The sequence below is a fragment of the Epinephelus lanceolatus genome, chromosome 4 (genome assembly GCF_041903045.1).
Source record: "Epinephelus lanceolatus isolate andai-2023 chromosome 4, ASM4190304v1, whole genome shotgun sequence".
NCBI lineage: Eukaryota > Metazoa > Chordata > Actinopteri > Perciformes > Serranidae > Epinephelus > Epinephelus lanceolatus.
In genome coordinates, this window is record NC_135737.1 from 13654981 (window position 1) to 13674171 (window position 19191).

Below are 19191 nucleotides of genomic sequence, written 5' to 3' on the forward strand. Positions count from 1 at the left end.
ATAAAACAAGCTGTAGCCACGCATATGACACTAAAATCCTCTTTCATATTCATAAACTGTGACAGAGGAGAGAGAGAACTGACAAGAGAGCGCAGATAAGTGAGGTTACACATAAGTGGAGGAAAGTGTGCGTGAGAGGGGAATACATTTATTCAATGCAAATTAAAGAAATTAGAGAAAAAGAAGGAAGGACAGCCAGAGGGAGAGAGGACGGCTGAGGTTTAAAGGTGAGAGAAAGAAAGGAAGGAGTTATAAAGAGGTGGAGAGACATGGTTCAACGCCAGGAGTGAGAGGATCTAATATCAATGGAAACATCCCACAGTTACCCTGCTGGTTATGTAACCTTGTTGCACTGGAAATGAAATAGAGACAGAAACACCAACACATGAGCTCACAGTGCAGCTCAGCTCAGTTCAACACATAATAATTCATTTATGGTGGTGTAAAAACTGACAAGAAACTAATGTATAGCCTCCTTGATGTGTGTCTGTGTCAGTGTCTCCATAACACACACTACACATCTCATAACAAGACCGTGGATTTTGCAGCCTCTCAGCAGCAGTTATTCTCTACCAAGCACGCACACACACACACACACACGCACACACACACACACACACACACACACACACACACACACATCCATAGTTAGTCTATCAATGATGCACCGATGAAGCACTCAGCCCCCTGTCTGTTGCACTCTACAGTACGTGTTCGCCTTATCACTCTGTTTAACTGCTTATGACTTTCTGATTTAAAGACATATAGTACTCACCTCTTTGGGCTCTTAATGCTCCCGGCAAGATTTTTGTATCTTATGACAATAAAGAGAGCGTATCAGTGCAAACACACTTTGACAGAGGCCAAGTGAACACAAAAAATGTGGGCCATATGACCAAACACTAAACAAAGCATTATTTCACAAATCAATTTATAGGTTCATCATTACAAGAGACTCCTTTCACAGTGTCACATTGTTTTCAAGTTGTCATTTCACACATTGCAAGTACAAGAATATTAGTTATATCAACCTTAGACTGGACTTCTGTCAGACTTGGCTTACTTGGTTAAAATCATTTAAGTCTCAGGTTCTGATCTGGTAAAATCTCAGAACACTGAAAAGATGGATAAGACACTAACAGACCATGCAAACACAGTATGGATTTTTTTTTTTCCGTCTATGTGCCTAATGGGAACAACCATTTTTGAATCTGGTTCAGTATTTAGCGAGAACACTACAGCCACAGCGGTGAAACAGGCAGCAATGTAATCCTTTGTGGCAGTAGCGCACAGTCAATAATGTATGTTCATTAAGGGTCTACACACATCAACATACATCAAAGAACTAGCAGTGACGAGAGCCAACTGTTGCCTAGACTAACATTAGGGGTGGGAATCTCTAGGCACTTCACGATTCGATTCCAATTCTGAGGACAACAATTTCGATTATAAAACGAGCCAAGAAGAAATTTTACACTAGATATTGAAAAACATTATTGTAGTAAAGCTGGGATTACATGTCCAGTGCATACAAACTGTATTACTCACTGTGGTTGAGATGACTACACTCCACCAGTCTCCTCCGGTCCATCCTCCTCCTCCACAAATCTCAACGGGACTCTCCTGTCCCTTGTCGACCTCCTCGACATTTCTCCTCCAGTATAAAACTATAACTGACTATAACTATCTATGGACTATAAAAACACGAACTATTGCAAAAAAGACAAATGATGGCAAAACTACGAACTATGGTGAAAACACGACGAAAACACGGCAAAAAACACTCAAAAACACAGCATAAAAAAATCTAAAGCTCTCAAAAAAAACAAAAATACTATTATTTACAACACTAAATATTATTTACAAAGAAAACACCACCCACACTCCACTAAAACTCACCAGAACTCCACTACAACACCGCTAAATCACTCCGACTCTCTCCTCGTCAGCTGTCACTCTCCTCCTGCTGTGCTCACTTCCCTCCCCTCCTTCACAGGTAATGACGTCACTACCGTAATGTATACGGTGTGTACCGTATATCACTGGAAAGCTCCGCTTCTCAGCTTTCAGAACCAGTTGGAATTACGTTGATAGCGTGGATGGTTGAGGAGTTACAGTAATTTGAAAAATAAATATAAAAATAAAATTAAAATCGATTATGAGTTTTCCACATCGATGCTGGTATCATTCAAGACAGAATCTCGATGCATCTAAAGATCTATTGTCAGATCACCTGTGTTTTAGCCAAAAAGTTGCATGAACACACCGCAAACACTAGAGCTGAGGAAATAACTGCCAGAAGGTGGCAGTAGTCTGTATTAATTAGAGGGCCCACAGGATGGATTCAAGACACTAGTTAGCCAGTTAGCACATTAACAACATGCTGAAACAACAAAGGATATTTACTGTGCGCCAGTGAACAATAACAAACACCATCACGAAATGTTTCCGCTAAAGAGCTCAGTGGCTAAAGAAAATGAATCTTACCTAATATTACGACTTTGTTTTGGTCACACTCCCCCTTGTCTTAAACTGTTTGTTTACTTTCCTCACGTCTGTTTCTCTTCATGTGCACTGAATTAAACCGCCAGAGTGATTTCATTCATTGATGGGCTCTGCCATCTTCAATACTGATTCAACATGCTTAATTAGCTGAAAAAGGCGACAAGGGCCAAAGAGGGCCGACAGTGCAGGATACACCACAAGGACTAGGGTGATAGACCCGTACTGACGGCCCAACATTGACTGAGGGCTGACCGTCAGCTTGGTGTGTCAGAGCCTTAAGGCAACATTTGCCCAAAACCAATTTTTTTGCGCTCATGTGCACCGATCTGATTTTTTTTTTTTCAGAGCAGTGTGGACACAGAAATATGTTTCTTTCCAATCAAATCTGGGCCAACTTCATTTGTGGTCCTAAATCCGTTATATATCTGATCACTGGCCATGCGGCCACTTTGAGAACGGCCATATCTGAATTCATCTATGTTTTTCCCATACATCCATAGTTTTCCCATATCATTCTTCACTGTGCAGGCGCAGATCACTTGAAACTACAGTGGGCTGCTGGGATCATATTGCTGCTGCAGTAGGCTGCCCCCAGTCACCAGCTAATAGAGCCTAACTGCCCAAATTATCATCGGAACCACCACAGCGGATCGGACCGTTTGCAATGGGATACCATTCATTTTATTCCCAGATGCCTGTTTTGCCAATATAATGTTTTTTGTTGTTGTTCCAACATGCATGATTGTGATGTTACTGGTTGCATGTGCAAAATTCACTCTAATGTCAGATGTGGGTCACCTCAAACATGAATGTCACCAGTCAAGGCAGAAAACCTGCAGTTTGTTTGCTACTGTGTCTCAACAAGTCTCACTCAAGAAAAGTCTCGTTCTGAAGTCTCACAAGTTGAGTTGTTGTAGGAAGACAAGAACAAACAGACCAGATTGAGCAATGTGTAAAGAAAAATGTTTCATTTCTTTGTCAGACACCTGGAATAACAATCTGAGCCTGTCAGTGCACATATATTGATGGTGTGAATTTGCCCTCGACTGGTTACAGTACATTGCAGCCTGTTTCGTAACTACCAGCTGCAACAACCTCCTCGATACTGGACTAATCTCAAAAATTGTTTTCCTCATTAGTCACACAAAAACGTGAAAATAGGGCCCAGGTTGGAAAGTACCAAAGTTTTTCTTTAAGGGGCTGAAAGCAGACTTGAAACCAGGTGTCTGAAGAAATAGCTATATATGAAGAACTCCATATCTGCATGTCTGTCCATCCGTCTGTCTTTCTGTTTGATGTAATTTTTCTGTCTTGCTGTTGTTGTGATCCTTCTTAAATCTCTCTTCTCAAAGGCTCTGTTTATCTGATCTCTAGCCTTTGTTTTCTGCCTGTCTCTCCTGGATCTTACTGAGCATCAACGCTCCAGAGACTCTGTCTGTCTGTCTGTCTGTCTATTTACCTGTCTGTCCTGAAATTAATCTCTCTGGTATTTCACTCTGCACAATGAAACTAGAGGTGTAGGGAATGGGAATGATCAACCTGTTAGGTGATTTATTTGTTTGCTTGTTTGCTTGCAAGTATCTCACAAAGCACTAATCCAATTTCAGCCAAAACAGCACTACCACGTTTTCAATTTCACATTCAGATCTCTAAAGTGATGGAGCTTTGACCTGTCTGCCCATCTATCTGTCTGTCCTGGCAAAAAAATCAATCCCCCGTCTCCATTTCTATAAGCCACCTGACACACTCAGACAACTACAATCTTACCCTGCACCAATCAGCCACATGATTTGTGTAATTAAAGTGTGAAAAGAGGCTGTGGATGAGAGGCTGGGATTCGGAAACAACCCTGAATGTTTCCCAAGTGAGCAATCACAGAGAGGATGGAGGAGGAGTTAGGAGACACGAGGAGGATGGATAATGAGATGCTGAGATGAAAGAAAGATGCTTACTTTGATATAGAAGATAAATGCTTGTTTCTCTGGTTTATTGCCATTTGTGAGTTCTTTATGTTGTTTGGTGTTTTGTGCAAAAATCTAAATTGTTTATGCCTCCATGAAAGTTGTGTGATTAATCCTGCGTGCTTGTTAGTTACCAGGATATTTCTAAAAATGTGTTGGTGCAGATGCAAGTTCTATTTTTAAAGGATTTCTCTCTCAAAAGCAAAGAGAATGAAAAAGGTAGTTTTTCAGGGCCTTCCAAAATACATATTATAAATACAATAACTACTTGGTCAAGATTAGGGCTGACATCTTCTGGGAAGTTGGTTGATTGCTTGGCTGATATACTCTTGTCTAACCAAATTCTCATTGGTCGGACAATTGCTGGGGTTACTTTTATAAGGTTGTGGGTTCATCAAAGCTTTCTTTCTCAGCTAATAACACCAGTTGTTGTTTAGTGCTTGTACATTTATGTGACGTTTGGTCTTTGTGGTATTTGTCTCACCCCTCCTCCACTGTGATTGGACAGCTGGGTAAAAAGTGACATTGACGAGTGTAGCGTTTCACCCAAAATTGATAATTTTTGATAAAGCAAACAAGAGATAAGTAATCACAGAGGACATTCAGTGTTGGATTTATCAATCTGGTTTTGTTTGGTAAAGTCTCCAAAAAGACACAGCAGTTCAAGGCTGAATTACAAAGCTTGTGAAAGGAATACAGTCGCACCTGAGCCCTAGTTGGAACGATGTTAGCATGATGGCTAAAGTCCCCATGAAATGACAAATACATTTTCCAGCTGTAATCCTGTGTCTCTGTGTTAAGTGAGCATTTATCTCTTGTTATATGTCAAAATATATGTCAAAAAATCCATATCAGTCTCTGTCTTTTTTTTTCTTTTCTTTTTTTGTAAAAGTTTCAAATATTTAATGACTCTTCCAGGGGCATTCACAAAAGATCATTCAGTCGTATGAGACTTTGGCTGACTAGCCAGCCACATCAGTCATATAAAACCACATTTTCTTTGTTTGTAGGTTGCAGTAGATAACAGAGCAATATGGTGAGAGAGGTAGCGATGTTTTTTTGGATACCAGGGGGCAAACCTCTGTTTTCATTTCAAAAACAGTAATCGAATGCAAAGGATTTGATTTATATCCATCTTGTAACTGTACACTGCTCAAATATTCCCTGTCACTGGAGGATACGCCACAGTACAGAAGCTAAAGTCGCTCTAACTTTGGGTTCACAGGATCATTAACTTTAGCTTCTAGGCAAAACAATGTAAGCCTCTTGCATGCAGCGTTCCAGAGCTATGTCATGTTAGTAACGTTATACCGTCTATAACATTGTCAAGCCCAGAGTTAACTTCTATGGTGTCGAGTATATCAGATCTTTCTCATCAGTCCTGTTCAATGCTTTGTGGTGAGACAGACTCATGCACACAGCTCAGCAGGAAAAGCTCCACCTCAGTGATACAGTATGCAGTTCATTCTCAGACGTTACATTAGACATCACATTTATTTTGCGCTTGCTCCATCGGATAACCAATGAGCATGGCACCTGCCCGAACACAGAGTTTATTTGACTAAGTGTTAATGTCGAGTCCTGTGACAGTAACAAAAAAGGCTTTGGTGGACAACGCTACCAGGAAGAGTGCATTCAGTCCACTTTTAGTTTATCTAGAAATAATGTAAGGAGTTTTGGTTAAGATAAGACATTGTAAGGCTGCAGCTAAGGAACTGATCCATCTTTATGTCAATAAAATATCAGAAAACAGTGAAAAAAGAAAATCCCGATATCCTAGAGCCCAAGGTGACTTCTTCAAATATCTTAATATGTCTGAGCAACAATCCAAAACCCAATGATATTAAATTTACTATGATGTAAAACCAGGAAATGTAGCAAATTCTCACTTAGTTGCTGATTCATTTTCTGTTCATTTACTGATCAACCAGCTAGCTAATTGCTGCAATTCTAAGACACTGACTGTCAGTAAGAAGCTCTTTATGACTATCCATCCTGGGATGCTGAGACATTTGAAATGCTCTAACAACATCACACCTCAGACTCTTTAACACATGAAAGTCATTGTTCAAACAGCCACATTAGGTCTCTTAGGTTCTTAGGTGTGACACATTCTTGGCCAATGCCTCTGGATTGAGCAGCCTAGCAATCGTTTCGTCAGTTAAAGCATTGTTGATGTTAATCTTTCTTTTTCCTTCCTTTTCCACTGATGCATTTTGAGGTGCTGCATGTGTCACATTTTCATGCTAACTTTACATTTCCTTTTTCTGCTTATTCCAAACACACTGAATCATCACATCAGGAGACGGATGGGAAAGCTTTCATTATGTGGCTTTCTGCTAAATTACAAGTGTAGAAAAATGTTAGTGTATCAAAATGTTGCAGATTTTCACTCTCACAGCCGAGATAGAAAGTATAATGTTATGTAACAGCCAGCAGTAAAGGGATGTGGTTGTGCCGGAGCTTTTCCCAAGTGTGATTTGTAAATGAACGAGTGTGAGGTGGGGCGGTGATGAAAGAGCAACACAACACCCAGTGAGTAAATAAAGGTTAAAAGATGCAGAAAACAGGGGGACATATGTCTCTCTGTGTGTAAGTGGCTCGTAATAAGAGAATCTGCTAAATGCCTTATAGCAAAATGCAATACAACACAGAAAGGAGGAAAAAAACATAGAGGATGTAAGGATGGGAGGAGATGCCGAGGGAGCAGGGAGGAGAGGAGATGCAAAGAGGGGAGGGGGAGGGAAGAGAAGATGGGAGCAAGCAAGAGTGAAAGAGAGAAAGAGGTTGGAGATAATGGAGGAGAGGAAGAGGAGATGCAGAGAGGAGACAGATAGGTCAATGAATAATCCATCAGCCAATATAGAAGGTAAAGAAAGCACTTGGATTCTGGACAGATGAAGCTAAATATGTTGGTTAAGTTGTGCAAAAGGCTATATGAGCAAATACACAACATCAAAGCACAGAAATACAAAAGTTTCATCATCCTTGTGTTCACACTGCTGTCCAAGTAAACACAGTCTATTCTGAGTTTCATTAAACATGAGTAATTATTCCTAAAACATTCGCTCAGGGATCTCTGCTATTTTTTTGTCCTGCTGGTGCTGCATCTGTATCCCACAGCATTTTACCTCCAATGATGGATTGGGGGGGAGTTGCATGGCCCCGTTGGCAGAGAGATAGATGGAGGATGGGCTGGGTGTGAGGCTGGTGCAGGTAAAACGAGGGAAGCCCCGGAAAAACTGCAAAGGAGACAGTGAGAAAGGAAAAGCCCAGGGAAGCCCCGCTGCAGCCTCTGTGCACATGGAGGAGGATCCCCGTTTCACTTCTGCCTCTCCAGCCCGCATGCTGCAGCCCGGCTAATATAACCGATCCCCTCATTAAAACTACTGCCAGACTTCAGACTGAATGCATCAGCTATTTCACATACATCATCATGTGCATCCCTCTCTTTGCCCTGCGGATCTGCCTGAAGCTTACAGAGCTGAAATCATGTATTAAAAACACAAATGGTCAAAATAAAAACACAAACTGATGTAGGCTAAATTCAAACACCATAAGGTGCAATATATTCCATGCATGCCCTGAGGTGACCGTTTCGTGCCATATTTATTATTTCCTTCATATATTGTGCACAATTATTCCTCTGTATCGCTCTATCAGGTTGGGACGCACAGTTACGCAACATTAATGAACGATGCCTGCACCGCCCCCCCCAAACGGTTTCAAAGCAGAAGTGAAGATGAATTATAACATTAGGGTGGAGAAACATCCCACAACCCACCCAAGGATCACTCTGCTGCGTCAAGATTAACAGAAAAGGCACAAGGAAAGCGGAAAATGAGCTTGGGATCTTTCAAAATAAAATCTTAAAGGCGCTACTTTTTCTTCATTCTACCGTGGACTGTAGTATGCAATCTAGCAGCAGCCTAGTGTGTTTTCTGATTGTAATATGTAATCAGTTATGCATTTTGCTTTTTGGCAGGTCTGAGGATGGATAACGCGCAACAACGATCCAATATAAGAGCGCAAACATTTGGTCAAAGTCAGCCTATAAAAGCAGATAAAGCTGTGCATTTTGTAGTTTTAACTCACAATGTCTATTAAAGGCATGATTTTATTTTTAAAGTTCAACCAGAAGTCGTATGTTTCTTTGTGCTGACTTGACGCTGCGCTCCGCTGCCAAGAGGGGCAGTGTCATCAGAGATTTACTACAACCTCGCGTTGTCTCACCAACCAAGCAACAACAGCTCAAAAAGATTTCACGTTTAAAAGGCCCCTTTTGTTATTATTTTATTTACAAAAAAAAAAAAAAACAGAATCATAAAAAATCAGATATCTGTGATGAAGTGTTTCTCCGCAGTAATAAGGGCAGTTCCAGCACAGATGTCAAGAGTTGGTGTTGTTGATCTCTGCGCTTGAACACAACACCTACACACTCCCAGCGGGCTCCCTCTGGGGCCACGCCGGGCAGTAGCGCTCATTAAACTGGGAGGCACTTTGGATGAAAGCGCCGGGCAGGAGGCTTCATGCAGTCTTTGTGCATCCCACTAAAAAAATCCCCGCAACATCCTTAGCATTTCACTCACGCTCCTACAAAACTTCAGGGGAATATAGGACACAGGGATGCTTCAGGGGATGGACAAGGAAACGCGACCCTGATCATGTCGAGCATGGCTTGTAAATAAATCAAAAATATTGCAAAGATCAGAGCAATTGCCTGTCAAAGCTGATATTCGCATAGCACGTCTTTATGGAGAGACATTCACAGGCTCTGACGCCTAGTTATCTATCCATTTACAGGCTTTAAAGCACCGACAACACTCCCAGGGAGACATAGCTACTCTGTCAGTAGTCGAGTTTTTGGCAGCACAAGGCAGCTCCACATGGTCGTACACGGCCACAGTCAGCAGCCGGTGATGCCCGCATGGGGCTATGCAAGCGCACATGAGCACAACAAACACGCACAAAACGCACACAGTGTCCACAAACAGAGCAGAAGTGTAAAGGGAAATTGTTCTTACCTTGTGTTCTAGTGCCAGCCACTCGAAGCAATAAGCATAGTATCTGATGTTAGTATGAAAGAGTGGGAGAGAAAACTGTCCTTGGTACTGCGCCCCGCGCCCGCTGCTCGACTCTCTCTCTCTCTCTCTCTCTCTCTCTCTCTCTCTCTCTCTCTCGCATCGACACACTCAACAAACTGCACACACACACACACACGCTCTCGAGCTCACCCTCCCCGCGGTCCCTCATCACACACATCACACACAGCGCGCAGCCGGGCGGGGTGCAGAGGAGCGCGGTTTGTCCTCGGGGGCGCGGATGGATGGTGAGAGGGGATATGTGCCCGGGAGAGGAGAGGAGAGGAGAGTTGAAGGACATAAGTCAAGGGTAGAAATGGAATGGAAAAAGGAAAAGAGAGGAAAGGAAACGAGCAAAAAGGAAGGGATAAGAGAGGACAGGAGGGATAAAATTACAGGAGAAACGTATGGATTAGAGAGGGGAGGAAAGAAAAAAGGAGAAAGAAGACACTGATGCAGAAGAGGAGACAATATGACTCAAAGAGTAAAAAGGAGAGGAGAGGAGAGGAGAAAGACATAAGTCAAGAGTGGACAAAAAATTGAAATGGAACGGAAAAAGAAAAGGAGAGTGGGGGAGAGGAAAGGAACAAAATTAGGGATGAAATTAAAGGAGAGATGCATGGGTTGGACAGGAGAGGAAAGAGAAAAAAGGAGGAGGGAGAAAACACTAAAGGGAGAGATGCAGAAGAGGAGGCAAAATGAAAAAGAGTAAAAACAGTAGGAGAGGAGAGGAGATGAGTGGTGAATTTAAAGAACAGATTAAAAATGGAATGTGATAGTAACAAGGAGAAATGAGAGATATGAGGCACAGGGATGACGTCAAGGAGACATACAGGACGTGGAGTGGAGTGAAAAAGAGAAACCAAAGGAAATAAAGGAGAATATAAAGCGATGGAGAGGAGAAAAAACAAAGAGCAAATTGAAAATTGATTAACCATAACTGCAACAGGATGCTCTGCAGCCGGCATGACTCACAGCCTTCTCCTCCTTTTCTAATATTAGACATCACATTATACATTATTATACCTGACACGCTAATATCTAAATTTGGATATTAGCAGGCTCCACAGTTTGACATTTTCTCAGTTAACCTAATAACTGAAGTGTGGGTGCAGAGGGGTGTTTGCAGGAGAGAGGAGGGCTGGAGGGGAGAGCAGAGAAGGAGGCATTTATCAAAGTATCGAGCAGAGCCAATTACTTAGTCAGTGTGCCACATTTCAGGCTCTGACTGCCGAGGCCTGCTGACCAAGCAGCAGGAAATACATTCAGTCAATCAGTCTGTCTCTATATAGACACACTGTACTAAATCTACCTCTTAGAGTTCATCCAGTATAATGTACACCTCCTTTCCTCCTCCATCTTCCTCAGCCACCACACTCTACTCATTTTGCTCACTTCTTCCTCATTTAAATTTAATATCAGCTTTCTGGTCATTTTTTGTAATCTTGTTTTAGAGTAGGTTCAGAATCTGCTTTTATTTGCCAGGTATGTTGCATTCAGTGTTGCCTCTTGTTTATCATTTTTACTACCTTTATGTACAGTTCCACAGGCTTACACTGTAAGTGTGTTCACAGTGTGCTCTGTTTCTATTTTTTGTGTGGCAAGTTTATAAAACCTGATAGAATTTGGCACAATATACCTGAGACACAGGGGCGTAAATATAGACAGTTCAGGTAGTGCGGTTGCACTGTGGCCTGTGAGGTGGGGGACCCATAGAGAAAGTGGCCCCTCGTACAATGTGTTGGGTGAAAATATGCCTGTGTTCAAAGAAGAACTCTCATTAAATTAAAAACTGCCATTTGCTATATGTGCTCTTGACAAAGGCAAACCCCTCTCCGTCATGTTTATTTATTTATTAATTGTTTTGTTAAATAGTCAATAGCATCTATAGCAAAATTATATGCTTATTCTATAGGCCTACTTATAAATCAACTATTCTATAAATCAATTGTTAAAATAATTAAATTGTTAATTTCTTATTTTGTTATATACAGATATGCAATGATGATTGCTGAGGAATGTGTATGCTGATTTTAATTAATGTCAAGTCTCTAATCATGTGATGATATGTGCACAATAGTGTGCACTGGGCCTCATCATAATAGCTTGCGCTGGGGCCCATCATAAAAGCGTGCACTGGGGCCCATCATGACTACCTCACACCACTGCTGAGACAACATCTGGTTCTACTGAAAGGTGCACTGAAAGTGGAAACAGACCCTTTTTTTGCTGTATGATATCAGTATGAAGTAAATGTTGATTGCATGGTGCAATGGCTATAGCAATGGTTCTTCACCATTTTCCTTAAGGGATCCCTTTTCTACCAGTAAGCAAACTGATGACTCCTGACTAAGTTACATATTTTATGGATATGTCATATTACATTTAATGCATAACAATAACAGCAGGACAACTGATAAACTGTACAAATAACCCAAACTGTGGATGAAGATTATTTTTCTGAATATTGCAAGTGACGAGTCTTAACATATCTAATACAATACTTATTAAACGTTTTGTTTTTTTTAATTCTTTTGTAAATTTCTAACAGTCACACATACTTAAAATCCTCTTTCTTGGGACAAATTCAGTGTTTTCTTCTCCTTGACATTTGGTCATCGTTCATTTCTTTGGTTGTTCTAACTCAACCCAATAGACAGAAAAAATGTTGTCATTGTACATTTTTGCAAACCACAGATAGGCTACATTTGACACATTATTATGTAGTGGATACATTGAATTTTTTCATTTCAACAACACTGTGGTTAATATTTGGTTGGGTTTAGGTGCAAAAACCACTGAGTTGGTCAGGAACAGATCATGTTTTGGCTCAAAATGCCCAGTGCTGGTGGCAGAATTCTCACTGGAAAAGCAGCAATATCTCTGTAAACAAACAGATGTTTTCCGTGACTCTATTCCTGGTGTAAAACAGCCATAGATCACAGAAAACAACTGGTTTCGTTGTTTGTTGGTCTTGAACAATGGTCTGCAGCTTGGCAGGCATCATGCCGAGATGGCATTACCTAATGTACCTGAGAAACCTAACATACCCGACTGATGTCATGCTAAAACCTTTCTATTTAAAACTGAAACTGAGACTGAAAAACCGAAAGTATAACTTACCTTTGCTCTCTTCGAAGCCAGACTCCAACACTAAGGTTTTTCAGTGAAAATGTGTGTTTGTGAAGTATACTGAGCAAATGATATAGTTACCTTTTTCCACAAGGCATGCAAGAAAAACAAAGTTTTCTTCACAAATTCAAGATAACACAGCATTACTAATTAATTTCCAAATGGTCATTTTGAGTGTGAAGTATTCCTTTAAATTACATAAAAAATTACTAACTTTAACCAAAACCACTGTCTGTCTTCTAAACCTAACAAAGTAGTTTTGGTGCCTAACTGTGACAATTTCACAACATTAATCACATGTTTAAAATAACAACCTTTGGATCGCTGGTACTCGCCAAAGGTCATTTTGCAAATGACCTGTTCTGTCATTTAGGTAAGAGGTATAAAGACAGCACCTTGTCCTCTACACCCACATTAATTAACAGAGAGAGGAGAAAAGTCTGGTAGTAAAACTTGTCTTGCAGCTTCTAGTTAATACCATCAAATACAGGAAGAGAGAACAGATTGGCTAGATGACCCCAGAATGACCTCTAGTGCACTATAAATCTCACCGTCAAGGTGCCTGCACACACACAGACACACAGACACACAGACACACACACACACACACACACACATATAGAAGCTCTGGGGTCTTTACAACAACGAGTCATTGGCCTTTGGCTTTTGGGTCAGGTAATTAGTGTGGATCTTCAAATAGGACCCACTTTACACACAGTAGGTGCACGAAATGCACACAGACACACACATACACACATGGCAGTGAGTTAAATTATGCATACGCATACAGTCAGAGCGGGGTTTGCCTGCAGCAGTGACTTCTGCTTCGATGCAGATAAACGATATGATGTATCACATGTGTCTCAGCATGTGAGCACTGGACGATGATGCTATTGTAGCGATTATGTAAATGAACGCAGACAGCAGTGGGAGATTTATCTATAAATAACATGTTTATCATTAAATCATATAAAACTAGAGGAGGAGAGAGGCACAGACACAGAGAGACATCATGTATGAACAATCTTCTCTTATTTCAGCATCAGATGCAGCATGGTGACAGGTTACTGATGTTTCTGAGCTTTATAATAACTTATTGTATGTTAGCAGTTAAATCTAATTTCTGTCTGTCAATTCCAATGGACAAATCTTAATGCAGAAATCAGAAATAGGTAAAATAGGTAAAATAGGTAAAATAACGATGAATGGTCTTAACAGACCTTTGTTCAATAAAAAAACATAATTGAAAATATCCTTAATTTCTGAATTATCTCTAAATAACAGTATGTTGAAAACCTCCTGAGATGAATATTCTGTGGACATAATCAATTAAGAGGCATTATACACTGGCTGTATCAATAGTAATCAATAGTAAAATCAGAACAGTTTTTTCCCCTATTTTGACACTATTTCCCCTCCTCATTTTCCAGTGACTCTCAGGTCCATTGTACATTCCAGTGGATGGATATTTTTGAGAAAATCCTCAGTAAAATCTATCAATCCATCGTATCGTAAGTTTACTTTAAACACTTTGAATACAAATTATGTACTTTAAGAATATGTTTTATAGACAGGTCCACTTTAGATGATGTGGAACACTGTTATTGGTTTATAACAGTGTTCCACATCATCTAAAGTGGATGATGATGATGATGATGATGATGATGATGATGATGATGATGTGGAACACTGTTATTGGTTTACAGACATCCCATGTGCACTTGGTTGGAGTCAGATGACAGTAATCATAGACCTAGACATCCTTGAAAAGTTATGTCCTTTCGAATGGATGGGGGTCTGAGTGGGTTAAGCCTAATTTAGCATTTTTCACAAACACAAAAAATAGGGTTGGAGGGGTGGGCATAAAAGAGCATGAGCCAGATTCAGACCATATCCCCCTGCAGTAAATGTTCTGTTATAATGTCAGTGTTCTGTGAGTTAATGGCATGTTTGGGATTGAATGAGGTGCGGGGTGCGAGTGTGACAGGGATGAGAGCTATGTGAGTGCGCGTGCTGGTGTGTGTATGAGCGAGCTGGAGGAGAGAGCAGGAGTGCACAGTTGGAGTTACATCTAAGTTGCTGTTTGTTGGTTGTTTTGGCGTAGTTACGGCCAACAGTAACCTGTACTGTTCAGTAATAAATGGTGGTTTGCCAAATAACTGCATCATCCTTTCCACACGTCCTGCCAGACGCTACAATAGGCTATTATAAAAAGTAAAATTAAACCACACTTTGTATGACACATAAAGTTACAACAAACTAAGTTACAATGTTGCAACATTGTGCGCACAGCCCTTCACCACCTGGATCCTAAAATAAACACCTGTTTTATTACATAATCATGCCTCCGTGATCCTATATTTCTGTCATTCAAATAACAATAAGAATTGTGGTTTAATACTCTTAATTATAACAGCCAACTTATTGAAAAATGTCGGGTTTAAATCGGGCTCGGGCCCATAATTACAGTTAATTGGACAGGCCGGGCCGGTCCCAGACATAACATGCACAGGCTTGGGCCGGGTCGGGCTGGATTTTTTGGGCCCAATCTAAGCTCTAATGTGGACTATGCCTTTAACTCAAATTCAATATATCTTATCTGACTGTTGTGATAAAGATAAACTAGAATTACTGCCACAGCTGTATGCCTCTGAGAGCTAGTTGAGTTGCAGTTACACTTTACATCCATGTCTGTGGAAACTGATGCCACACTTCAATTCAGTACCTGTCCAAATATCTCCCCTTCTGCTCCTGAGATATGACGTTGAATAATGGCCAGAAAAGTGTTTTTGCAGAACGTTATGATGTCACTGTGAAGTTGACCTTGTGGACATAAGTTGTTCTCATGTCATCATTTTATTCTATGAGATATTTGTGTGAAATTTTGTCATAATTAGTGTATGAATTCTTGAGTTAAGGCCAAAAACATGTTTTCTGAGGTCACAGTGACCTTGACCTTTGACCGTCTGCCACCATATTCTGATCAGTTCATTCTTAACTCCAAGTGGATATTTGTGCCAAACTTTAGAAAATACCCTCAAGGCGTTCCTGAGATGTCATGCTCATGAGAATAAGACTGATGCAAGGTCACAGTCACCTTGACCTTTGACTACCAAAATCTAATCAGTTCATTGTTGAGTCCCAGTGAACGTTTGTGCCAAATTCGAAAAAATTCCCCCTTGGTGCTCTCAAGGTATCACATTCAACAAGAATGAGCCAGACAGACAACTCCACAACATAATGCCTCTGGCCATGGCTATCAGCAGCGCAGATCTTTGAACCAAACAGAAGTTGGGATTAAATTTGCATTTCTCAAACAGAGACCCTCTGGTGTCCTTGACTTCAAAGACTAACAAACATTTACAAACAAGCACTGACTCACATGGTGTTGAATATCTCTTATTCTGTCATACTGTATATCCTTGATTTTCAGATGCACATGAGGAAACCAGTCATGTGTACATCTAAATTTACTTCTTCATTTTGTATAGAAACTAATAAAAATACAGATAGCTGCTTTATTCAAATGTGCTAGTAAGCCCTGAATGGTGTGACAGCCAGCACACTAAAGCAGCTAAATGAAATTCAGTCATCTTAAATTTTATCATTTACACCTGTTCTTGTCCTTTGTGACACTACAACATGTCTTTAAAATATCTGACATGTCTGTGAATAAGATAGATCCGTAATATCAGATCAAAGTCTCATTGTGGTTGGACTTATTCCTGCTAGTTAGACACCTGCTCAGGTTGAAGTTTAAAGTCACAAAACATTGTTAGCCAATAAGAATCATAAAGATGTAGCATTTCCACATTATCAGGTTCAACAAAACTAAAAAGGACGTCAGACAAATGTCAGTGAAGCACAGTTTGTAGTCCACACAGTCGGCAGATGAAGTCTATTTGTGCAGAATAAGTTAGAACACTTGTGTGGGTGGCCATGCGTGTAAAGGACTTTTGCTGGTTGCCTTGCTGCTTTCTTTTGCAGCAGCTCATATTTCTGTTGACGCTTAATGGTATTTCTCTGTTTCTGTACTTTGCATTTTGCTATGGATTCACGGTGCACTACAGTATCCTACAGAGTCTTTTTCCATGACTTAACGACTGTTAATGCCAAAGAAATTCAGTACAAGCAACTTAAATTCAGCCATAGCCAGACTGAGCACCGGGGGTTTGACCCCTGACCGCCCTCTTGACCACCCTGAGTCCCCGCTGGATCAGAACATTTTGTTGCTGCCATTACACGCATTACTGTGCAGTCACACCAAAGGGTCATGAGCGCCAGCGGTCGCTCAGGTCGCTGGCATCGCGCTGCCTGGCACCTCTGGCAGCGCTTGCAGAAGGCTGCCAAGGGGCGGGGCTTTCAAGCTGCGCTGCAGATGTGTTCAGCTGATCAGCTGTGCATAGGATGACTCGTAGGACCAAGAGAAATGTAACTGGTTGTAAATAATAAGTGGGAACTTATTGGTTGGTGATAACTAAGTGGGAGCTCTTTGGAGGGAAAAAGTGTGTCTATATATATAGTATGTACATCTACCGCTTCCTCTTTCACCATGGATCGCACTTTGGGAAGCCTGTTTTGTATTGCAGCGGTGTTTTTGCTGAGGAAACGCAGGGCTCGGTACCATCAGGCCATCTGGGTCCACCAAGTCCTGCGAACCCAGCTACTCCACGGGGAATATCACGGTCTGCAATTGGCTGCTGCTCGCTGCTGCTTCGGTGGTGTCGCTGCTCATTTGCATAAAGTTGAGCTTCTCTCAACTTCACAGTGACGCTCCGGTCGCTGGCATCACGCTGCTCGCTGCCACCGACGCTCCAGATGCCCTTCGTAGCAAGCATACATTGAAAATGAATGGCTGCCGGCCGCTTATGACGCTCATGACGCTTGGGTGTAAATGCACACTTAGACCCCTCACTGCCACTGGCCACTAGCCTCCTGTGAACCCCATGGCTTAGGTTTCCACTGGCTGAAGCTGAGTTGCTACAGTGGCTCCTCTCCTGGGATGTAAAGTCCTCATGACGTGGAGTAAGGTGGAGGGTCTGCGGGCTGTGCTAACTAGCTAATTCTTGTTTTGTTTAATAAACAGTAAATCCATTAAACTCAGGTTAGTATCTATGTTTTAATGAACTGTATCATGTGTTGTGAAATAACTTAAATAAATAACTATATATATTTTTTATTCATAAAAAGAATACCTGTCCATTTGGGTGATGGTCATTTCCACCACACTGTACAAAATGTAAATTCACTGAGGATTTTTTTCAGTTTGTTTCATTGGTGACCAATTTTTGTTAAATCAAGGGTATTTTTACTAGCTGCCATTTCCAAAAAGCTCATATTGTTTTCAAAAGTAGCCTACAAATTATAACAAAATAAAATTGTACATTCTTTTTTTATTTAAACAATCTTAAAAAGTTAAACTTTCCAACCTTTAAAATAGCAAACAGCGCCATATCTTTCAATATAAAATGTGCTGATGCTTTAATAAGATCTTTTGAATTTTTCGAGGTCAGTGCATATGCAGCTTGTTTTATTGTTGGTTGCCCAGCAGTCTCTGCAGGTGCTGCTGGACACAGTATTCACAGTTATTACAATACTATAAATTAATCACGATCAAGTTATGGTTGTTTTTTTCCCAGTGCATGATAAAATTGTGTATTTTTCCATCCTCACACAACACCCATCCCCTCAAGCCACCACTACCATACACTGTACTGTCAGTGTGTGCATACACACTGACAGTACAGTGACAAGGACACAAAGAGACAGAGAGAACACTCACACACAAACACACACCTACGAAAAATCCAAAAATAACACACTTCAGCACACAATGAGAAGACCTGACACCCTCATACAGAGACAGGCATGCAGACACATAGTCATTTACACATACCGCAAGCGCGCACGCACACACACACACACACACACACACACACACACACACACACGCATGTACACACACAGACTCTTGGTGGTTTAAGGGAGCAGAGTAAAGCAGGTTAGGTGTGATTGTACCTGAGGTGGAGTAGAATAAATATCTTGACTTGGTCACCTGCTTCCACTCAGCTGGAAACGAAACAGAAAAGATAAGAAGTGACCTGGGAGAAACCACAACATCAAGTCCAATCTATCACTGACTTCCTCAACAATGAGCCTGTGTCAGTTCATCTGGAGCCTGGACTGCTGGCTGCTGTGCATCACCTGAAGTTCTTACACTCTTTATTTCATGTTATTTAAAAACACACTCTTCATTGAAACAATGATGAAGTGAAGAGGGAGACAGCAGCAGCAAAGACACAGAAATCTGGTATCTGTGACTGTAGCAGGCCCGTAATAAGCCCATCCAATCATTTCATTCATATAAAAAAATCAGGCATCAACTGTAATAAATCTCAGTGAATTCTTTAATTTTGTTGATGTTGTTCTTGTTTTTTTGTTGTTTATTTTTCATCTGATTAGCAAATTTAGATAAAGGCTTTAATTTATGCAAAATTAAGAGCATGGCTGCT

At 40.9% G+C, this 19191-nt stretch overlaps 1 protein-coding gene across 2 annotated transcripts in view; it reads right to left on the reverse strand.

Annotated features, from left to right (window-relative positions):
• Nucleotides 1-19191, reverse strand: part of slc8a2b (solute carrier family 8 member 2b) — a 289543-nt gene that overhangs the window by 252637 nt on the left and 17715 nt on the right. Inside the window, exon 1 of one of the 2 annotated variants that reach the window (XM_078166916.1) lies at nt 9491-9624. The exons of the other annotated variant lie outside the window; for it this stretch is intronic. The gene's annotated coding sequence lies outside the window, so the exon portion shown is untranslated. Of the gene's footprint in view, nt 1-9490; nt 9625-19191 lie in introns of those variants that run through there. 2 annotated transcript variants of the gene reach the window in all.